Below are 25,546 nucleotides of genomic sequence, written 5' to 3'. Positions count from 1 at the left end.
CTTTATTAAAAGAACTTGCATGACATCTTTTGTCCTACCCTCCCGTGGCAGGGGGGTCCATATTGGAAACTAAGGGATATTAAGGCCTCCTTTTAATAGGGAACCGGAACAAAGCATTAACACATAGTGAATACATGAACTCCTCAAACTACGGTCGTCACCGGGAGTGGGGCCGGTTGTTGTCACTCCGGGGTTGCCGGATCATAACCGTAGTAGGTGACTATAACTTGCAAGACCGGATCTAAAACATGGATATAATGATGAATTCATAAACGGTTCAGATCTGAAATCATGGCACCCAGGCCCAAAGTGACAAGCATTAAGCATGGCAAAGTCATAGCAACATCAATCTAAGAACATAGTGGATACTAGGGATCATGCCCTAACAAAACTAACTCGATTACATGATGAATCTCATCCAACTCCTCACCGACCAGCGAGCCTACGAAGGAATTACTCACTCCCGGTGGGGAGCATCATGGAATTGGTGATGGAGATAGGTTGGTGATGACGAAGTTCGAAGATCCCCCTCTTCAGAGCCCCAAACGGACTCCAGATCTGCCCCCGAGGAAGAACAGGGCTTGGCGGCGGCTCCATCTCATGGATTGCGATAATTCTTTCTCCCTGATTTTTTCTAGAATAATGTGAATTTATTGTATCAGGGGGGTCATCAGCGGGGCCACCAGGTGGGTACAACCCACCTGGGCGCGCCCTGGTGGGTTGTGCCCACCCAGGGCCCCCTCTCTGGTGGGTCTTGGCTCCAGAAATTCTTATTATTGGTATAAAAAATCCTCAAAAAGTTTCGTTCCATTCCGAGAACTTTTATTTCTGCACAAAAACAACAGCATGGTAGTTCTGCTGAAAACAGCGTCAGTCCGGGGTTAGTTTCATTCAAATCATGCAAATTAGAGTCCAAAACAAGAGGAAAAGCGTGAGAAAAAGTAGATACGTTGGAGACGTATCAACTCCCCCAAGCTTAAACCTTTGCTTGTCCTCAAGCAATTCGGTTGATAAACTAAAAGTGAGAAAGAAAAACTTTTACGAACTCTTTTGCTCTTGTTTGCATAAATAAGCTTAAACATCACCTAGGTTTTCAACCAGCATTATAACTAACCATGTTGACAATAACTCTTATAAAGATTATAACGACTCATATCAATGACATAATCAACTAGCGAGCAATAATAAGATATCTCAAATGGCAGCACGTTGTCAAAACAACCACGATATAATATGACAATAATGGTATTTCGCTAGCCCTTTCTGTGCTCAGGTGTCATCCCTGGATCAGTAATGCTGACACCACACAGTACTTGAAGGATTTATAACAGAGTAGCAATCACACACTTATTACATCGAGTGTCTCAAAAGAGAACTTATTACAATAAATATGGCTTGAGGCCATCTAATACGATAACAGCGGAAGGCTTGGAAGATAAGTGAGTCCATCAACTCCAACGGCATCACTGAGTATAGAACCATGACCTAAAACTCCTTAATCATCGTCTGAAAAGTCTGCAACATTAACGTTGCAGCCCGAACGGGTCAGCACATGGAATATGCTGGCAAAGTAACACATAGAGAGTAATGGAATGAAACCGGCTATTCTATATGCATATTTCGCTAGTGGAAAGCTCTATGGTTACAATTTTGCGTAAAGCCAATTTTTCCCTACTGCAAAGGAATAAATTTTATTTAACTATCATGGTGGTTGTTAAACATTGAGAATGGTTGACAGCATTCTCAATCCCAATTAAGCATCATCATTAAACAAACCCAACAAAATTAATTTAGAGTAACATGTTGAGATTCACATGATAATCTAGGTACTAGATACTCAAGATGTCCATAACCGGGGACACGGCTAATCATGATTAGTTTATACACTCTGTAGAGGTTTGCGCACTTTTCCCCACAAGACTCGATCGCCTCCGTTTGGTTTCTCGTACTACAAGGTGTTTGAGAAGACGGATGACCGAGACATAGTCTTTCAGAAGCGCTAGCACCTTACGATCGGGTAGACCATTACACCTACTTTCCCCTACATCTGCTAGTCCACCACTGTAAGAGTTCGCACAACTTAATCAACTATGCTAGAGCCCATAATAGCTTGTGGCTGCACACGGAAGTTTCTAGTATGAATAATCTCATGATCCCTTTGAGCCTGGGTGGCGGTCCATAAAAAAAGGCAATCCTGGAATACCCAGGTGCCTCAATCCACCCAGATGTGTGTTTAAGTTGCCACCTTAGGTAAACCATTAATTAACAATCTCACATCTGTCATGGATGCACTCACCCAATCCACGTCTACTAGCATAGCATGGCATAATAAGCAAACGTAGAAGTAACTCCCAAAGGTTTGATAATAACAAGCAATAGGTACTTCCTCAACTACTTCCCGAACCCACAATTTAATTAGATCCTAATCATGCAATGTGTGAGGATTGATCTACTGCAATAAAACTAGGTAGTTGGAAAGCATGATCAAAGTGTTACTTGCCTTGCTGATGATCCAGAAAACCTAGCGATTCGAAGTAGCAAGCGGCGCACTCCGGGTACTCTATCGCAAACAAACAAGCATACAATAAGTACTCAACTAATGCACAGGTAAAACTCAAATAAGAGATCTAACCAGAAAGTTCAACTTAAGAACTCCGGTTGGCAAAAAGAATCAAATCGAATGAAGCAACGAAAGACAAACGGCAAAAGAAACAAGCTTCGTTTACTATTCTGGATCTAAGGTAATTTTTACAGTGCCAAAAACTTGTTTAAGTTGGCTAAACGGAAAGAGGGTTTCGAGACGAAACTCCAGGCGCTTGAATCGCCTGATTCCGATAAACGAGCGAAAAGTTAGACTAAAACGAAAATCGGATTAGAAATCGCGATCCGAAAAATCACGGATTTAATCCGAGAAAAAGAAAAACGACGAACATTCGTTAAAACGAACGAACGGACGAACGCTCTCTAATTAAATAAACCGGAAAAATCGATCTATTAAAAAAACCGAAACTAAAAAAAACGAACAAAACCGTCGGAAAACCGAACGGTTTGTCGAGAAAAACCGGAGGCGAAAAAAACTACCTCCGGCGAACGGCGGCGGCGGCGGGGCGCGGTGGCGGGGCCGGCTAGGGTTAGTGTTTGGGTGGGGGCGCGGCTTGGGCTTCGGCCGGGGCCTCGGGGCGCTATAAAAAGGCCCCGCCAGGAGGAGTCCTGGCCGGTTACGGCCCAAGGTCGGTTCGGGCGTTTTTTTATAATTACGCTCGGAAGAAAAAACAAAAGAAATATTAAACGGACTCCAAAAATCCCGAAATAAATTTTCCCCGGCTTCTAAAATCAAGACGCACAGGATGAACATTTATTTGTTGCCTAAATGCAATTTTGAAAAACGCGCATTTTTCCTAAATTCAAATAAAATGGCAAATAAAACCAAAACAAAATCTTAATTGATTTTTTTATTAAATCCTCAATATTTCTTTATTTTGGGAAAGTCATTTTATTCCCTCTCTCTTATTTTTGTAATAGAAATAATTGAAGATAAAATAAATAAAATCAGTTGATCCTATTTGCAAAATTTGAGACAACTTAACGAAATCCCCAACTCTCTCCGAGGGTCCTTGAGTTGCCTAAAATTTCTAGGATCAACCAAAATGCAATAAATGTGATATGCAATGATGATCTAGTGTATAACATTCCAAATTGAAAATTTGGGATGTTACATTCTGAGACCGCAAAACATAAATGCAGAGCACCTCCGAAGTTCAAGCAGCGACTAAACATTGTAATTCATGTAGAAAAGATCCAGTCATGATGCACCCAACATTAGCTATACACAATGCATAAATCATGACCACTGTTCTCTACTCAGTTTCTGGCGCTTGTTTATAGAAGGTGATGACACAACATAAAAGTAAATAGAAAGTCCCTCCGCAGAGGGAAGTAGTGATTTGTAGAGGTGCCAAAGCTCAATTTTTAAAACAGAGATAAATGATATTTTGAGACATGCACCCTTCTCATTCACTTCACGACTATCAGTCATCAACATCTTCCATGCTAAGCATGGTAGTGGCGGTTCCCAAGCGATAAAAGTAAAGGTTTATTCCCCCTCTACCATCAATCACACTCCACGGCTTGTCCGAAACAACGGGTGTCGTCCATACCAACATCAGTCCCTGGGGAGTTTTGTTTAATTATTTGCATTTTTGAGTTCGGGACTAGGAATCCCTATTACCGCCCATTTCCTCGTGCGATGGCGAGTGAATAAACACTCCACCCGAGGATAACATGCTTAGCACGGAAGATATCGACCACCTCCTGTCGTTCCATGAACGATCCAGGCACACAAAACAGATAATTTTTTTAGAAGTTTTTAGAGGTGGCACATGAAAATTTACTTAGGACGGCAGGGTAATACCGTATATAGGTAGGTATGGTGAACTCATTTGGAATAACTTTGGGTTCAAGGTTTTTGATGTACAAGCAGAATCCCCACTTAGTACAGGCTAAGGCTAGCAATTTAAGACTGGGAAGCGGCCAGCTAGAGAGTAACAATGATCATAATTAGGCATTATGCATAAGTAACATTGGACACTAGCATGAGTAGGATATGAACACCATGAACATAAAAATTATAGAGGCTATGTTGGTTTTGATTCAACTACATGCATGAACATGTACCAAGACAAGCCACTCGGACATTCAGAGGAGGATACCATATCATCATACTACATCACAATCATCTTAACACTATGTTGATATCCAAGATAAATCATTATCCACTCCTAGCTACTTATGCATGGCATGATAAAATATAATATCTAATTGTCATTGGAAACATGTTTAATCAAACATGCTGAATCATGGGCACTAGGTTGAACATATTTACACTGACAAGACAAGTTGAGTTCATACCAGTTTCTCTTTGCCACGGCCAACTCATCGAATATCGTCATTATTGCCTTTCACTTGCACGACTAAATGATATGAAAATAATAATAGTGCAAGAGTGCCATGAACTAAGCTGGAATCTGCAAAACATTTTATTCAGCAGGAGAAGACAAGGTAAAATGGGCTCTTTATTAGTTCAACAATTATTCATATGAGAGCCACTCAACATTTTCATCATGGTCTTCTCCTTGGTACAACTCGAATAAAAGAAAAGAATTTCAGAGAAACACACTGAAATATTTTTGGAGTTTTTGATTTTTCTTCAACAAGTAAATACTAAGCAAAAACGAGAAAAACTATTTACACGGGAAAGCTCCCAACAAGCAAAGGAAGAACAAGGAAATCTTTTTGGGTTTTCTTTTTAGTGCTACTACTAAGCATGCATAGAAAATAAATTACTACAACTAATTTTTTTGGTTTTTTCTAAAGTTGTTCAAACACACAAGAAGAAAGCAAGAAATAAATCTAAGCATGGATGATACAATGAAAAAGTGTGAACACCGACAAATGAAATGATATGTGGACATGAATATAAAGTCGGTGAGAACATGTACTTCCCCAAGCTTAGGCTTTTGGCCTAACTTGGTAGTGAATCAGTAGCTCGGAGGGTAGTAGTCGGCGTGGTAGCTCACGGAGGCTCTTGGGGCGGAGGCCTCAACATGTCGTGCCGCCAACACTGTTGTGTTGTGAGCTCGGGCCTCGCTCTCAAGAACAAAATATCTTTCCTTGATGTGATAATCAAAGAGAGCAGGCGCAGGAAAATATGTGTCCACAACCTGTGATTGGTTAAACAAAAAATTATAAGTGAAGTTATCACCCCTTCCCGAGAGAATCTTATGCTCTTTTAGAGCATCAAAATCTAAATATCGAGTGGGTAGGATAGGGTCAAAGGGCAAAGGTGAAACACCCAGTCCTCGTGCTAAATGTGTGGCATAAATTCCACCATAGAACCAACCACTTTTGGCGTTATGTTGAATTCTACGTGCAAAAATCGCTCCAAGGTTATGATTCCTTTCACCAGTGAGAGCAGTGTGAATGAGGCTCAAGTCTGGCGAACAAAGTATTCTATAGTCTTGCTTGCCTACTATGCATTTCCCGTTAAATAATGCAAGGTATTGAATTGCGGGAAAGTGAATGCTCTTTATTCTTCCTTGCCTTACTCCCCTATTTTCACCGTAACAAAGGCTAGTCAAGAAAGACTCATACTCAGCCTTTGCTGGCTCATCAAGCGAACCCCAAAATGGAAGTTTGCAATGGTAAGCAAAGTTCTCTAGTGAAATGGCATATGGTTCATCATAAAGCATAAACGACACCCTAGACTCACGTGGAACATATTTAAATCCTTTGACAAATGATTCAGTGAGAAGATGGCGCTGTTCACACTTATCTGAGAGGTAGGGATCGAGCCCGGCATTGTGAACATATTGCTCAAATTCCTCCTTAATGCCCACCTGCATCATATACTCAATGGAAGGCCATAAGAAAGTTTTGGTGGCAGCATCTCGCATGGAACTTTCACTTCGTTCTATGTAAGACCGGCGAGCAGAGCTGTCACTAGAGGATGCCCCCAAGGATTGTCTCCTCGTGGAACTCCTTCAAAATAGGTTCATCATGTCCGCGTACAATTTTCTGAAAATAAATTTTTTGGAGTGATAAAACTTTGTAAGATTGATAGCAACTACTCATAGGGATACATAGAGGCCATAACAAGCATTCAAACAACTTAGAACACTAAGAATTCAACATGCAAGCACATCTACAACAACACCAAGAGTAGGTATTTATTCAAAGTATAAACCACAAAAACAAAAACTAATTGGACAAATGAACGAGTCACATACCAAGCAACAATCTCCCGAAACTTTTTCAGAAATGGAGCTTCGAACAAAGAGATCGAAATTGGCAGCAAAATGAGCAAGAACACGAGAGGGAGAAGGAGAGTGGTTTTTTTCTAGAGGTAGGTGACAATGTGGGACGAAGAGATAAGTAGGGGGCCCATGCGGGGACCACAACCCCCCAAGACGCGCCAGGGGGTGCTGGCGCACCCAGGTGGGTTGTGCCCACCTGGTGCACCTCCCTCGGGTTATTTTTGCACCAAAAATTCTTAAATATTCAGGAAAAAACATATAAAATATTCAGGGCATTCTGAGAACTTTTATTTTTGAGTCATTTTTTATTGCACGGGAAATTCAGAAAACAGACAAAACATGACATTTTATTTTATTGAACTAATAAAAACAGAGAATAAAAAGTAGGGACAAAAAGTAGTGCTTACTAAATTCATCAACTTCACACCGTTCAAAAATGATTCATTAATAAGGTTGATCAAGTCTTTTTAGCAACCACTTTCGATTAGCATGAACCGAAGAACTTTCGTAAATCACTAAGTTACCTCGATGGGGATATGCATTTCCCCAACAATAAGCATTTCGTATTTCTTTTTGACAGTAGGTAGAGGTCTTTGAAAACTTCCAATAGTGATTGTCGGAGATTTTTCAATAACATTAATACCATTCACTTGGAATTGTTTCTTCGGAAAGTGCACCATATGCTCATTACCATTAATATGAAAAGTGACCTTGCTTTTATTGCAATCAATAATAATCCATGCAGTGTTCAAGAAGGGTCTACCAAGGATAATCGACATGTTGTCGTCCTCGGGCATCTCAAGTATAACAAAGTCAGTCAAACACTACTGCAGGATGCTGCTAACGTGACACTACGACCAAAGACCCTTCGAGAAACTGTGTGCGATGCAATAATCACAAACGGTACTGTATGAAAACCGTAAGAAATTTATAAAACGTTTGCGATGACGGATGCATCAAACACGGTTCAGGTTTTATTTGCGTGTGCGACGAAGGGCATACGATTCAGTTCAATGAACTGTTTGCGATGAGGAGGAACAAAGGAAACGGGCAGCTAGATGAAGGCGTGTGCGATACATAGCATACGGTTCACTCGGATGAACTATTTGTGATTAGGCAACACAAAAGAAACGGTCAGCCAGATCAAAGGTGTGTGTGATATAATGCATGCGGTTCACTCAGATGAACTGTTTGCGTTGAGACATGAGAACATAAACGGTTCAAATGAATAAGATGTGTGTGATACGAGGCAAATAGGTCTGTAATCGGAGACGTGTGCGAAGACCGATAACAACACAGACGATTACTGCTAACAAGCCGTGTGTGTTGTGAGCAAACGATTGCTGGTATACAATTGTGAGTGATTGATGAAAACATCACCGACGGGTTCCATTGTTTAGTTAATGTGCGATGTGATTTTCTTTGTCCGCACAACATCTACGCTCTGTCTACAACATCAACATATATACTTAAAAAGACAGCATTGCATAACCAAATTAAGCATACAATTACACAAGTGACTACACACATAACATTTCCACACACCAAAGAAAGCAATTACATGCATACTAAAGTAGGAGAAACGAGGATCTAATCATCTACTTATTGTTGCGACGACGCTTGCCATTGCTCCGCTTCCGGCTGGATCCCTGCCGTTTTGGGGAAGGAGGGACTTCCTCCTGTCAACGATCCGCCTGTACATGTCATAGCTTGTGTACACCTCCTTGGCCACGTACACGCCATGAGCTTTGTCGAGTTTCTCCATCCTGGCCGAGTGCCAGACATGCTTGTCCTTGTTGCACGAATCCTTCATGTCTTTGTAGTAGAGGTCGATGATGGCCTCGGTGAGGTGAACCAGTGAGTCCTTCTCATGCTCCTTGCTACCCCTGATCTTGTATTGGCCCTAGATGTCGACAAGATTCTGGCAGGCGATGCCCGAATTCTCGAGCGCCTTTACATCGTTGGTGATGTCTACCGTAGCGAACATGTAGTGGGGGCTGTTGACAAACCTGTTGGAAATATGCCCTAGAGGCAATAATAAATTAGTTATTATTATTATATTTCATTGTTCATGATAATCGTTTATTATCCATGCTAGAATTGTATTGATAGGAAACTCAGATACATGTGTGGATACATAAACAACACCATGTCCCTAGTAAGCCTCTAGTTGACTAGCTCGTTGATCAATAGATGGTTACAGTTTCCTGACCATGGACATTGGATGTCGTTGATAACGGGATCACATCATTAGGAGAATGATGTGATGGACAAGACCCAATCCTAAGCCTAGCACAAGATCTTGTAGTTTGTTTGCTAAAGCTGTTCTAATGTCAAGTATCATTTCCTTAGACCATGAGATTGTGCAACTCCCGGATACCGTAGGAGTGCTTTGGGTGTGCCAAACGTCACAACGTAACTGGGTGGCTATAAAGGTACACTACAGGTATCTCCGAAAGTGTCTGTTGGGTTGGCACGAATTGAGACTGGGATTTGTCACTCCGTGTAGCGGAGAGGTATCTCTGGGCCCACTCGGTAGGACATCATCATAATGTGCACAATGTGACCAAGGAGTTGATCACGGGATGATGTGTTACAGAACGAGTAAAGAGACTTGCCGGTAAAGAGATTGAACAAGGTATCAGGATACCAACGATCGAATCTCGGGCAAGTATTGTACCGATAGACAAAGGGAATTGCATACGAGATTGATTGAATCCTCGACATCGTGGTTCATCCGATGAGATCATTGTGGAACATGTGGGAGCCAACATGGGTATCCAGATGCCGCTGTTGGTTATTCACCGGAGAGTTGTCTCGGCCATGTCTGCATGACTCCCGAGCCCGTAGGGTCTACACACTTAAGGTTCGATGACGCTAGGGTTATAGGGAAAGTATGTACGCGGTTACCGAATTTTGTTCGGAGTCCCGGATGAGATCCCGGACGTCAGAGGAGTTCCGGAATGGACCGGAGGTAAAGATTGATATATAGGAAGTATGGTTTTGGCCACCGGAAGTGTTCCGGGCATCACCGGTAGTGTACCGGGACCACCGGAGGGGTCTGGGGGTCCACCGGGAGGGGCCACGGGCCCCGGAGGCATACATGGGCCAAGTGTGAGAAGGGACCAGCCCCTAGGTGGGCTGGGGCGCCTCCCCACCAAGGCCCATGCGCCTAGGGAGAAGAGGGGGCAAACCCTAAGGGCAGATGGGCCCTAAGGCCCATGCCTGGTGCGCCTCCCTCTCCCCCCACTTGGCCGCCACCCCAGATGGGGATTGGGGCTGCCGCCACCCCTAGGGTGGAAACCCTAGGTGGGGGCGCAGCCCTCCCTCTCCCCTATATATAGTGGAGGCAAAGGGGCAGCCCAACACACGAGGTTCTTCCCCTGTTGCGCAGCCCTACCCCTCTCCCTCCTCGTCTCTCGTAGTGCTTGGCGAAGCCCTGCTGGAGTCCCGCGCTCCTCCACCACCACCACGCCGTCGTGCTGCTGCTGGATGGAGTCTTCCCCAACCTCTCCTTCTCCCTTGCTGGATCAAGGCGTAGGAGACGTCACCGGGCTGTACGTGTGTTGAACGCGGAGGTGCCGTCCGTTCGGCACTAGGATCATCGGTGATTTGGATCACGACGAGTACGACTCCACCAACCCCGTTCACTTGAACGCTTCCGCTTAGCGATCTACAAGGGTATGTAGATGCACTCTCCTTCCCCTCGTTGCTAGATTACTCCATAGATTGATCTTGGTGATGCGTAGAAAATTTTAAATTTCTGCTACGATCCCCAACAGTGGCATCATGAGCTAGGTCTATGCGTAGTTTCTATGCATGAGTAGAACACAAGTTGTTGTGGGCGTCGATTTTGTCAATTTGCTTGCCGTTACTAGTCTTATCTTGATTCGGCGGCATCGTGGGATGAAGCGGCCCGGACCGACCTTACACGTACTCTTACGTGAGACTGGTTCCACCAACTGATATGCACTAGTTGAATAAGGTGGTTAGCGAGTGTTTGTCTCTCCCACTTTAGTCGGATCGGATTCGATGAAAAGGGTCCTTATGAAGGGTAAATAGAAATTGGCATATCACATTGTGGTTTTCGCGTAGGTAAGAAATGTTCTTGCTAGAAACCTATAGCAGCCACGTAAAAACTTGCAACTACAATTAGAGGACGTCTAACTTGTTTTTGCAGCATATGCCTTGTGATGTGATATGGTCAAAAGGATGTGATGAATGATATATGTGATGTATAAGATTGATCATGTTCTTGATATAGGAATCATGACTTGCATGTCTATGAGTATGAAAACCGGAAGGAGCCATAGGAGTTGTCTTAATTTATTTATGACCTGCGTGTCAACATAAACGTCATGTAGTTACTTTAGTTTATTGCTAAAGCGTTAGCCATAGTAGTAGAAGTAATAGATGACAAGACAACTTCAAGAAGACACGATGATGGAGATCATGGTGTCGTGCCGGTGACAATGATGATCATGGAGCCCCAAAGATGGAGATCAAAAGGAGCAAAATGATATTGGCCATATCATGTCACTATTTGATTGCATGTGATGTTTATCATGTTTTACATCTTATTTGCTTAGAATGACGATAGCTTAAATAAGATGATCCCTCACTAAAATTTCAAGAAAAGTGTTCCGCCTAACTGTGCACCGTTGCGAAGGTTCATCGTTTCGAAGCACCACGTGATGATCGGGTGTGATAGATTCTAACCTTCGAATACAACAGGTGTAAGCCAGATTTACACACGCAATACACTTAGGTTGACTTGACGAGCCTAGCATGTATAGACATGGCCTCGGAACACGGAAGACCGAAAGGTCGAGCATGAGTCGTATAGAAGATACGATCAACATGAAGATGTTCACCGATGTTGACTAGTCCGTCTCACGTGATGATCGGACACGGCCTAGTTGACTCGGATCATGTTTCACTTATATAACTAGAGGGATGTCTATCTGAGTGGGAGTTCATTAAATAATTTTATTAGATGAACCCAATTATCATGAACATAGTCTAAATTGTCTTCGCAAATATGTTGTAGATAAATATCTCACGTTGTAGCTCCCTGTTTCAATACGTTCCTAGAGAAATATTAAGTTGAAAGATATTGTAAGCAATTATGCGGAGTAGGTCCGTAGTCCGAGGAGTGTCCTCACTGCTACACAGAAGGCTTATGTCTTTGATGCACCGCTCGATGTGCAAACCCCTACAACGTCGTCTGTGGATGTTGTGAACACCGGCAGACACATCCTGATGACTACTTGATAGTTTAGTGCACCATACTTTACGGCTTAGAATCGGGATTCCAATGACGTTTTGAACGCCATAAGACATATGAGATGTTCCAAGAGCTGAAATTGGGATTTCAGGCTCATGCCCGTGTTGAGAGGTGTGAGACCTCTGACAAGTTCTTTAGCCAACAAGATGGAGGAGAATAGCTCAACTAGCGAGCATGTGCTCAGAATGTCTGGGAGCTACAATCGCTTAAATCAAGTGGGAGTTAAATTCCAGATAAGATAGTGATTGATAGAGTTCTCTAGCCACTATCACTAAGCTACTAGATCTTCGTGATGAACTATGACATGCAAGGGATGGAGTTGATCCCGGAGTTGTTCGCAGTGCTTAAGACCGCAAAAGGTAGAAATCAAAAAAAGGAGCATCAAGTGTTGATGGTTTAACAAGACCACTGGTTTCAAGAAGGGCAAGGGCTAGAAGGGAAACTTCATGGATGGCAAACCAGTTGCCGCTCTAGTGAAGGAACCCAAGGTTGAACCCAAATCCGAGACTGAGTGCTTCTATTGTAAGGGGAACAATCACTGGTAGCGGAATTACCCCAAATGTATGATAGATAAGAAGGCTGGCAACTTCAACAAAGTATATACGTGTTATTAATGTGTACCTCACTAGTACTCCTAGTAGCACCTGGGTATTGGATACCGGTTCAGTTGCTATTATTGGTGACTTGAAACAAAAGCTACAGACTAAACGGAGACTAGCTAAGGGCGAGGTGACGATGTGTGTTGGAAGTGTTTCCAAAGTTGATGATATCACCATCGCACGCTCCATCTGCCTTCGGGATTAGTATTGAACCTAGATAAATGTTATCAGGTGTCTACGTTGAGCATGAATATGATTAGATCATGTTCATTGCAATACGGTTATTCATTTAAATTAGAGAATAATGGTTATTCTGTTTACATGAATAATACCTTTCATGGTCATGCACCCTATGTGAATGGTTCATTGAATCTCGGTCGTGGTAATACACATGTTCACGCTAAAGGATGTAGAGTTAATAATGATAGTACCACTTTCTTGTGGCACTGCCGCTTAGGTCATATTGGCGTAAGATGCATGAAGAAACTCCATGTCGATGGATGTTTGAAGTCACTTGATTTTGAATCGCTTGACACATGCGAGCCATGCCTCATGGGCAGGATGACTAAGACCCCGTTTTCAGGTACAATGAAACGGGCAAGTGACTTGTTGGAAATCATACATGCTGATGCGTGTGATCCAATGAGAATTGAAGCGTGCGGTGGATATTTCTATTTTCTCATCTTCACTGACGATTTGAGTAGATATAGGTATATTTACTTAATGAAGCACAAGTCTGAAACGTTTGAAAAGTTCAAGCGATTTCAGAGTGAAGTTAAGAATCATCATAACAAGAAGATCAAATTCCTACGATCTGATCAATGAGAATTTCCGAGTTATGAGTTTGGCAATCACTTAAGACATTGTGGAATTGTTTCACAGTTGAAGCCACCTGGAACACCACAGATAAATGGTGTGTCCGGACGTCATAATCGAACCTTATGAGATATGGTGCGATCTACGATGTCTCTTACCTTTCTACCGTTTTTCATTTTGAGGATATGCGTTAGAGACAGCTGCATTCACTTCAGATAGGACACCATCTAAGTCCGTTGAGACGACGTCGTATGAACATTGGTTTGGCAAGAAATCAAAGTTGTCGTTTCTTAATGTTTGGGGCTGCGATGCTTAAGGCTTCAGCTGGAGAAGCTCAAACCCAAAGCGGACAAACACATCTTCATAGGATACCCAAAGGTGATAGTTGGGTACACCTTCTATCTCAGATCCGAGGGCAAATTGTTTGTCGCTAACAACGGGTCCTTTCTCGAGAAGGAGTTTCTCTTGAAAGAATTGAGTGGGAGGAAGATAGAACTTGATGAGGTTGTCCAACCTTTATTTCAACAAGAGAGTGATGCAACACAGAAAGATGTTTTCTGTGGAGCCTACATCTGTTGAATAGGAAGTTAATGATAGTGATCATAAAGCTTCAGATCAAGTTGCTATCGAACCTCGTAGGTCGACAAGGATATGTACTACTCCTAAGTGGTACGGTAATCCTGTCTTAGATATCATATTGTTAGACAACAATAAACCTACGAGCTATGGAGAAGCGATGGTGGGCCCGTATTCTGACAAATGGTTAGAAGCCATGAAATCCGAGATAGGATCCATATATCAGAACAAAGTATGGACTTTGGTGGACTTGCCCGATGATCGGCAAGCCATTGAGATAAATGGATCTTTAAGAAGAAGACAGACGTGGGCGGTAATGTTACCGTCTATGAAGCTCGACTTGTGGGAAAGAGTCTTTTCACAAGTTCAAGGAGTTGACTACGATGAGAATTTCTCACCCATAGCGATGCTTAAGTCCGTCGGAATCATGTTAGCATTAGCTGCATTTTTCGATTATGAAATCTGACAGATGGATGTCAAAACAAGTTTTCTTACCAGTTTCCGTAAGAAAAGGTTGCATGTGATACAATAAAAGGTTTTGTCGATCCTAAGGATGCTAAAAGGTATGCTGGCTCCAGCGATCCTTCTATGGACTAGAGCAAGCATCTCGGAGGCAGAATATATGCTTTGATGGAGTGATCAAAGCTTTTAGGTTTATACAATGTTTTCTAGAAACTTGTATTTACATGAAAGTGAGTGGGAGCACTACAACATTTCTGATAAGTATATGTGGATGACATATTGTTGATCCGAAATAATGTAGAATTTCTGGAAAGCATAAACGGTTGTTTGAAGAGTGTTTTTCAAAGGAAGACCTGGATAAAGCTGCTTACATATTGGGCATCAAGATCTATAGAGATAGATGAAGATGCCTGATGGTACTTTCAAAGAACACACACCTTGACATGTTTTTGAAGGAGTTCAAAATAGATCAGTCAAAGAAGGGGTTCTTGCCTGAGTTGTAAGGTGTGAAGTTGAGTAAGACTCAAAGCTTGACCACGGCAGAAGAAAGAGGAAGGACAAAGGTCGTCCCCTATGCTCTTGTCATAGGCTCTATACGGCATGCCATGCTGAGTACCGCACCTGATGTGTGCCTTGCCACATGTCTGGCAAGAGGGTACAAAGGTGATCTAGGACTGGATCACCAGATAGCGGTCAAAATTATCCTTAGAAGAATAAGGAAATGTTTCTCGGTTATGGAGGTGATAAAGAGTTCGACGTAAAGAGTTACGTCGATGCAAGCTTAACACCTATCCGGATAGCTCTGAGTAGAGAGACCGAATACGTAAAATGGAGCAACAATTTGGAATAGCTCCAAGTGGAATGTGGTAGCAGCATCTACGATATGACATAAAGTTTTGCGAAATACATAGGGATCTGAATATGGCAAGACCCGTTGACTACAACCTCTCTCACAAGCATAACATGATCAAACCCATAACTCTTTGAGTGTTTATCACATAGTGATGTGAACTATATCATTGAGTCTACTAGACTCTTGGATGTTGGTCACATGGCGATGTGACCTGTGAGTGTTAATCACATGGCGATGTGAACTAGATTATTGACTCTAGTGCAAGTGGGAGACTGTTGGAAATATGCCCTAGAGGCAATAATAAATTAGTTATTATTATTATATTTCATTGTTCATGATAATCGTTTATTATCCATGCTAGAATTGTATTGATAGGAAACTTAGATACATGTGTGGATACATAGACAACACCATGTCCCTAGTAAGCCTCTAGTTGACTAGCTCGTTGATCAATAGATGGTTATAGTTTCCTGACCATGGACATTGGATGTCGTTGATAACGGGATCACATCATTAGGAGAATGATGTGATGGACAAGACCCAATCCTAAGCCTAGCACAAGATCGTGTAGTTCGTTTGCTAAAGCTTTTCTAATGTCAAGTATCATTTCCTTAGACCATGAGATTGTGCAACTCCCGGATACCGTAGGAGTGCTTTGGGTGTGCCAAACGTCACAACGTAACTGGGTGGCTATAAAGGTACACTACAGGTATCTCCGAAAGTGTCTATTGGGTTGGCACGAATTGAGACTGGGATTTGTCACTCCGTGTAACGGAGAGGTATCTCTGGGCCCACTCGGTAGGACATCATCATAATGTGCACGATGTGACCAAGGAGTTGATCATGGGATGATGTGTTACGGAATGAGTAAAGAGACTTGCCGGTAACGAGATTGAACAAGGTATCGGGATACCGACGATCGAATCTCGGGCAAGTATCGTACCGATAGACAAAGGGAATTGCATACGGGGTTGATTGAATCCTCGACATCGTGGTTCATCCGATGAGATCATCATGGAACATGTGGGAGCCAACATGGGTATCCAGATCCCGCTGTTGGTTATTGACCGGAGAGTTGTCTCGGCCATGTCTGCATGACTCCTGAGCCCGTAGGGTCTACACACTTAAGGTTCGATGACGCTAGGGTTATAGGGAAAGTATGTACGCGGTTACCGAATGTTGTTCGGAGTCCCGGATGAGATCCCGGACGTCACGAGGAGTTCCGGAATGGACCGGAGGTAAAGATTGATTAATAGGAAGTATGGTTTTGGCCACCGGAAGTGTTCCGGGCATCACCGGTAGTGTACCGGGACCACCGGAGGGGTCCGGGGGTCCACCGGGAGGGGCCACGGCCCCGGAGGCATACATGGGCCAAGTGTGAGAAGGGACCAGCCCCTAGGTGGGCTGGGGCGCCTCCCCACCAAGGCCCATGCGCCTAGGGAGAAGAGGGGGCAAAGCCTAAGGGCAGATGGGCCCTAAGGCCCATGCCTGGTGCGCCTCCCTCTCCCCCACTTGGCCGCCACCCCAGATGGGGATTGGGGCTGCCTCCACCCCTAGGGTGGAAACCCTAGGTGGGGGCGCAGCCCTCCCTCTCCCCTATATATAGTGGAGGCAAAGGGGCAGCCCAACACACGAGGTTCTTCCCCTGTTGGCGCAGCCCTACCCCTCTCCCTCCTCGTCTCTCGTAGTGCTTGGCGAAGCCCTGCTGGAGTCCCGCGCTCCTCCGCCACCACCACGCCGTCGTGCTGCTGCTGGATGGAGTCTTCCCCAACCTCTCCTTCTCCCCTTGCTGGATCAAGGCGTAGGAGACGTCACCGGGCTGTACGTGTGTTGAACGCGGAGGTGCCGTCCATTCGGCACTAGGATCATCGGTGATTTGGATCACGACGAGTACGACTCCATCAACCCCGTTCACTTGAACGCTTCCGCTTAGCGATCTACAAGGGTATGTAGATGCACTCTCCTTCCCCTCGTTGCTAGATTACTCCATAGATTGATCTTGGTGATGCGTAGAAAATTTTAAATTTCTGCTACGATCCCCAACAAAACCTGGCAAAACGCTCGCAAGGCCTTGTGGCCAGGCAGTAGTGGTAGACGAGGACGTGGTGGCGCACGCACATCTGGGCGACGGCAACCTTGGGACGAGATCCGGCACGAGCGGGGGTGTATTCGAGGTCGAACCCGACCACCTTGTACTTCTCCTCGACAAGCAACAGCTCCATGATGTGGATGGAGTGCTCCGCCCAGACCGGGTCGTTGGTGTACACCACCGAGAGGTCCATGAATCTTCTGTGGGTGTCCACCACGGCACGCATGGTGAACTGCTGCTCATCGTCGCAGCCGCTCGGAGCGCCATTGGAGCCGCGCAGGATACCCTCTAAGAATTTCTCGTGGTGGGTGTGCTTCTTGCAATGGTGGGGCGCGATCGACAGGTTGAAGAGACACAAGGGTAGGTTAAATGGCCGCTGTAATAAATGGGGGTCGGCCAACTTGTAATCATCACGTCTTGTCACGACGTTCATAGCAGAGGATTCCAGCATCCAGTGCATGCTTGACAACACCGCACCCAGGTGTGGGCTCGAAGAGCCTGTTCCCACACTACCGCGCTGTTTACCGCGCAAGCTTCCCGCCTGGCTAGTTTGGCCACATGTCAGCTAGAAGATGGACAAATCGTGGGCGTTTATTGGCAAAAAGCTTTGTAAAACGAAGTGCGTGGAATGACTTCAGTCATAAGTTTACCCTTGGGTGATGAGGTCAAAGTTACACAGAAGGGTGATGATGGACACTCGAGTGCGATAATTAATTCTGCGCTCTACAGTGCACACGGTGGAAGAAACCAACTGTGTGTAATATTGTCGAAGATTGCAGTCGAGTTAGCTATACATATCGTGTGCTGTGAGATGGACAAGGTAAACTGATTCGAGAATGGTTAATAAAATCTAAGACCATTGCATATTAAGTTCAAAAATAGTGCTAGCAATACACGGGTCTCATATGATGCCATTTCAATGATTGTAGTACTAAAGCTCGAAATGTTACAAGGTTCAAATTCCAGAGTTATATGGCTCAAATTCAAAGATTACAAGGTTCAAACTGATATTAGAAATGAAATTAAGCTCATCAGCTGCAAACACTCGCGCTGATGCGCTAAACATGGATATCAGAGAGGTTCACCACTTCTAAGTCTGGCTTCGAAACCTCACAATTTTTGCAAAGGGGTCAGCCACTGAGAAGTCATGTATGGGGTTGACCCGATTACTTCCGATTACTCTATCATCTGAAGTTCCAAAATGAAATTCAGCATTTTGGGAGCCTACTCCATTCTGCCGCAGGCTCCAACGCTGATCAACAGACCATTCATTTTTGCGAAATAAATGTAGGGCAAACCTCATTTCCTTTAGCACCCTTGCTTTGAGAACAAAGAACCTAGCGAATATAATCTCCAGTAAGGTCCCTCGGTAGGAGTTCAAAGTAATTTCTGAGAGATGCAGATCTAGGCATTTGACGTGATTGTTATATTGTATCACATTATCCACCACTGGGCCTAATCTTATCTTTAAAAGAAGAAAACGTGTTAGTGCCTACATGCAGTTTTGAACATTACTACAGGCCTAGCTATTTGGTTTGCAGGATTTGTAAAATGCACTAACATGCCATCTTCGATCTGACATGATTAACATGGGCATTTGATTACATTCTAGAAAAATGTAGCCTTCTTCACAAGAGGTTGGAGTGGATGAAAAGTTCCCTAAGAAAACTAGTACAGATGAATCCAAAGGAGAAATTCTTATTGAATGTAACCATATGGATCAAGCAACCAATATGGGGGGGCATGTATGTACTGAAAACCTCCAAAAGAACCTTCAGAAATTGTAGTACATTGTCATTGTAAACTTGGAAAAAGGCGTCACAAATTGAACTCCCTTATGGTTAACATTTAATAGGAAAGGAACATCACCTTGATATATAGCTTCTCTAGGCACGGAAAGCATCTCAGGAAACTGACAACTTGCTCCAGGTCGGGCCCGATAGATTTTAGTGCCAATACCTTCACTATGCGTAGTTTCAGGGTCAACCTTGTCGGAATCATTTTCTGAATCACAGACAAACAAACATCTTCAAAATTAGAAATAATGTTAATTTGTAGAAGGAGAGGTAGAAGGCGGCTGTTGTACCTAAACGGGTGTGGATCCAAAAACAAGTTCGGAGTATTTGTCAGACGAGTAGCCCACCACTGTCAATTTCGGCGTAGAAATGACATTGATTCTTGTTGGACCTTCTCGATCAACTACAAGTAATCTCTCAAGTGCAGGTGTGTCCTGGATGACCATACAGTGGTCCACCTTTTGTGATGTCTTCCTGCCGCACCAACAACACACATAAATAGTCTGGAGAGTCATGGAGGTGATGTGGAAGGTACTCAACCCATTGATTGCGTGAAGACGAAGGTACTCGAGTGCAGTACAGCCATGGAGCAGGCGCTCCATGTCACCCTTTGAGAGGCAGACGACGACGGGCTCAAGGTGCTTCAGTCGTGGTAGAATAAGAGCGGGCGCATCATTAAGGGGCGGGAAATGGCAGTTCTTGAACTTGGCGACGCGCAGCGTGGGCGCGAGGCGGAGTGCGGATGTTGACAGCGACCGCATATGCCCATCATCAAAAGTGAGCTCCTCGAGCTGAGCTAGGGCAGGGGATCGGAACCCGTCGTCAAGCTTGGCTTGGTCCTTGCCATTGGAACAGAACTTGCCTATTCTAAGGCCTTTGGTTGGGCCAACGTGACTGCCAAGGATCTTGGAGAACACATCCAAGCTTTTGCAATAGCCATGGCAGAGCTCGTGGGTGTCAATGAGGTCGAGAGGGCTGGAGTTCCATAGGGGGCGCCACTGCCGGGAAAGGAGGGTTGTCCGCGCCCAATATTTGATTGGGAGGAGCGAGATGATGACTCTCAACATATCATCGGGGAGGCTGCTGATTAAGTCTAGGCCTGTTGAAGTCGCTTGCGGTTCTAGTTCGCCCCGCCTCCGCTTGTTGGCAGCCCCATTCTCCACCTCCGGAGTCTCCTTGTCAGCGGCGCTTTCTCGTAGAAATGGGAGTACAAGGAATATTTAGTTAAAACAGGGCAATAGAAAAGTGTATTGGTAACTAGAAGTTATTAGGTAGGGATATAGTAAGAAAAGGGAATAACAATTGGTTGCTTAAATTCTACACAATTCATTTGACATTGCTGGGTAAGTCAACATATGCAGATAGTTGAAAAGAAAACTTACTTCGAACAAAGTCTGGACGGATGATTTTGTCGGGGAAGTTAGCATATATCTCATGACCAGGCCCTTCTATGTGCAGTGCAATTTTAGTGCCAGCTTTCAATACATAAAACTTTGCAATTTCATTCCAAAAGCCAGTGCCAAAATAGGAGTCACCACGTTCATCAAGTCTTAAAGTAGCAAAAATTGTAAATCCATGGTTTGTGTGCAGTATGACATTCGTGGAGCCTTGATGTATGTAAAGGGAAAAATTGTGCACTACATAATTTGTTGCATAGTGAGGGATGTCCTGCAGAAAATGGTAGGATTGTTAAAGAAAATATGGTAACATGCAAATATGGGCCCAAATTGAAAGAACTGTACATCAGTTGAAATCGAAGGACAAAAGTCTATGATTAAACAGATAGGGTAAACATGATGTCATGGAAATATGAGAGTAATCAAAAGAACAGTACATCATTAATTTTCCTAATATAGAAAGAAGAGGGAAAAAAATCCCCTTTGATGTATATGGTGCATGTGGCACCTTTTATCCAAATGTAGCAATATTTAGTATGTTCAGGAAAGTAGGCCATGCCAACCAATTTAGGGTGAGATTAAACATACCGCGCGCGTCCTCAAGTTAGCTCGTACAATGAGATGGAATCTCTGGCGGCGGTCGCCAAGTCCTGAAGTGTCGGCGCACTGTACATTCTATAAATGAAAGAAAACCCTCAAATCAGCTCGAATAAAAATGAATTCACGGCGATTTCCACCAGGTGATTAAAGGAGGCAGATGAACTGGGATAAGAGATGAGATAATATCTCGTTAAATTAGTTACCTTGTCGTCCATGAGAAAAAACCCTCAGTACGGCAGATTCCCCAACTGAGCGGAGTTGGGTCGACCGCGAGCAACGTCAAGAAAGTCGATGGCGATAGGCGGTGGCAAGCGGAAGTGGCGAAATGCGGTGTGCTTTGTCAGCAGCCTGGCGGCGGCGGCACGCGTTGAGCTAAGTGTTTACCACCACGATAGGCGGTGCCATGGCATAGACACGGAGGAGCTTGTGCAAGTGTGAATCGGGAAAGTACCGGAGGGGCCGAGGGGGTGGCGGGCGGGGTGAGGGTTTTTGTGACGTGGGGATGGTGAGGGTTTTCTTTGTTTTGAATTGGGTGGTGAGGGTTTTCAGTCCCACAAAGAATTTTGGGGGCGAAGGTTTGCTAGAGCGAACCGTGTGTGATTGACGTAGCTAGCAAAATGAAAGTCATTGCACACGGTTCCAATTTTGGGAACCGTGTGTGATTGACGTACTACATCTGTCCTGGTTTATTGGTCCCCCATTGTAATTTTTACCAAAATTTGGCGAAATATTTAACATACTTAGACATAGATAATAAGTGTACACGTACATAAGCATATTTCAACCATAAGTACATAGTTCAACCGTCATTAAGCATACTCAAGCGTACATAGTTCAATCCATCCCACATCTTATCCCACATGCGACCGTCACGATCCTGAAGCTTCTCCAGGTACTCGGCGTACGCTGCGTGCGCCACCCTGCGAGAATATTTCTGCTTGAAAGAGCCAACGACCTGTCCTCTTGCATGCGCTAGAACACTTAGATACGCATCATGAATCTTGTGGTTGCAAAATGGGCATCCATAGCCGTCGTTCTAGGTCCTAATACGCCTGTTATGCATTCCCGCATAAAGCTCCCTTAGTATTTGCCTCTCGTACCTCCTCTGGGCATCTTCATCCTCGCTGTCCACATCGTCAGATAACACCTATACAAATAGTAAAACAAATTTGGCATCAAATCACTGATTACATGCTGTGAAGTAGGATTAGGAATTTATGGCTATTTATTTATACATATCCAGAGATTATGGTTTGATTTTTAAGCACAATCGTCTATGTACAGAACAATCTTGAAGAAAATAATGGCACAACCATAGGTAGGTCATTCAAAATCAATTGTCAATTCCTGGCTAGGAATTATTAGCACAAACACTAACCCTAGTCGGATTACTAGCAGAAATCATTTGCACACATGAAACAAGTAATCACTTATCACCTGTACCATTCAAACAATCAATACACTACACGGATCTAACGAAACTTACTCAGATTTCATGGATTGGGAGAACATAACCACAAGATTTCTATTCCAAAAAGGGGGAGGCAGGAGTAACCAGAGAAACCCTATGATCTATTTGACACATAAATGGGTAAAGATGACTAACCAGCTATTTGTCGTCACCGGAGTCGTCGTCGGAGTGATCGTCGGAGTCGGTGTGGAACTCCGCCTCCGGCTGTGGAAGCTCGGCGCTGTCGACGACGTTAGGGTGAAGCGATAACTCACCGGCGGTGACAGCAACCTCTGTCTCCATCTCCACGCCGTGCTCCGGTGCTTTAGCAGTCCCGGCGTCGCCACTCCCTACGATGGGGCGCTTCGGCGGCATCCTCATACACTGACAGCTTCGAGGACTGAGAGCGGCGTCGAGGATGCAAGCGGAGAGACAGGATTCTGTGTGCGTAGCGAGGATGGGGGTGCGGCCGCTCGGGCGCACCATTAATATGGAGTAGTGGGAGTTGTGGGAGAGAGGCGGGCGGCGATCAAACCGATGGCTCGCCTCCCGGTGAGCCTGTGCACCAGACTGCTGGCATGCCTACCAAAGTTCCACACAGCTACTCGCACGCCTCCTGATGACACTGCGCAGCGAGCACGCCTCCGTCAATTCACACACCTGCACGCACGCCTCCCCGTCTGCCTGCACGGTGGACTGCTCGCGTGCGTCCCGTCAACTCACGCCTGCTCGCACGCCACACGGGTCGCGGCGCGGCATGTATATTGTTTTTTCTATTTGGATGATTAATTCTGCCGCTTTATTGCTTAACCGAAGCATGGCACGTATCCATTATTGGTCTAATGCTCACGGTTCGAATAAATAATCCGTTTGGGATATTGGTTCTCAATTATTAATAATATCCCTTCTGTAATTAGATAAATATTACATCAAAACTGGTCTCAAATTTGACAAAAAAAGTACAATGCCACTTTGTATTGGTGTCCATATGACAACACGATAAGTTTCATGAACTTCAAATAAGTTTTGTATGTACTAGAAATCTATTTAAAAATCAAGATTCTCAATGTTTGAAATTTGTTGCACGGGGAGTAAACATGCACCCAGTGAGACACATGTGTTTTTGCAATCCATTTAGGTGCACTGTCACGTGTGCATGTAGCTCCAATTTGATTTTTGCACATTATACCCATAGAAAATCAATCAATCAATGTACTAAAACGTCTTAATGATCTCTGTGATTTTTTTGAAATCAAAACCCCTCCTTTGATAAAATGTATGTTCACGGTGGATAATTAATTTAACATGCATCATAGTTGCGGTGGATTCACGGTGTGTGTGTGGGTGTGTGCGTTTGGGGGTGGCGGGTGGCTCGCAGTACACTACGAGTTGTGAGCCACCGTGTGGTTTGGCCGTTTTGTTAGGCAGGATGGTGCCACATCAGAGTTGTGAAATCGTTATTTAAAACATTACACAACCCTTTCATACAAAAATGTTTTGGCCACATGCAGCCGATGGTTTTCCTACACGACACTCGATACTCGCGTGTGACACTTTCTGTGGGCCCGCGAGGTCGTCATCCATCACTTTGACGAACAGTTGGCAGTGAGGCTAATTTGACCAGAAAGGTATAATCTTTTTTGTTTGTGTTATGGTGGTATATAGTACGCATCGAAGAGGTGGGAGGGGACTAGCATATATACTATACGTATGTGTCCATGAACAAGTACACCTCACTCAGTGTCGGGACTTTTTGGTTACCGAGGCACGTGCCACATCAAAATTGTGAAATTGGTTATTCAAACATCACACAACACCTTTTTGGGCCACATGCTTATATATCCTAGCTAGGACACTCACGTGTGACGCTTCCATCTGTGGGCCCACGAGGTCATCGTTGATGCATGCATGCATGCATCACTTTGACCTACATCGGGGGAGGTTAATTAATTTCACCATCGATGAGGATTCTTTTGGGTTGTACATATATTATGGCAGGAGCATGTAGTATGCGGTGAAGAGGGGGGAAGGGGACCATCATATGTAGTACGCTTGATATGAACCTCGCTCTGTGTGGGTGCATGGTTTACGGTTTTTGAGGCATGTGGCACATCAAAGTTGTGCATTTTGGGTATTCAACATATATATATGTTTGGCCCACATGCAAAGCGGTGGTGGTTGTCCTCTCGCACCCACTTAAGCGGTTATCAGCGATATCAATGCTTTCCATCTGTGGGCTCGCTTGGTCCATCACTTCTTTTTGCCTGACAACAAGAGAGGTTAATTTGACTTAGGAGGTGATTATTATTTTTTGCTCTGGGATGACATGCATGATACACTTTGAGCACACACACATGCATGTGTACGCATGAATCCCTCCCACCGAGTCGAAGTGGCTAGTACAATGACACCATCATGAACCGATCTCGCTCTGTGTCGGGAGCTAGTGTACGATTTTTGACATACGCGCCAGATCAATGTTGTGTATTCAAACATGCATGCATGCATGCATCACCTCCATACATATGCATGTAGTGGTTGCGTTTGAATGATACACTCCCTCACGTGGTTATCAGCGACAAGCCTATATATTCGTGGGCCCACGTGGACATCCATGATCGCCTTGACCAACAACAAGATAAGTTACCATGGCGGATTCTTCATTTGGTTCGTGTTATCGTAGTATAGGTCATGGTGAGATTCATACCTAATTAAGTTTGAGCACATATACTATGCACGCATGCATGCATATATGAATCCCCGTCGTTGGCTTGAAGTTTGGTGTAACATACTATGCATCGTCAACCTA

Source organism: Triticum urartu, chromosome 7A (genome assembly GCF_056163025.1).
Source record: "Triticum urartu cultivar PI428250 chromosome 7A, HENAU_Tu73, whole genome shotgun sequence".
Taxonomy (NCBI): domain Eukaryota; kingdom Viridiplantae; phylum Streptophyta; class Magnoliopsida; order Poales; family Poaceae; genus Triticum; species Triticum urartu.
Note: the sequence above shows the minus strand (reverse complement) of the source record.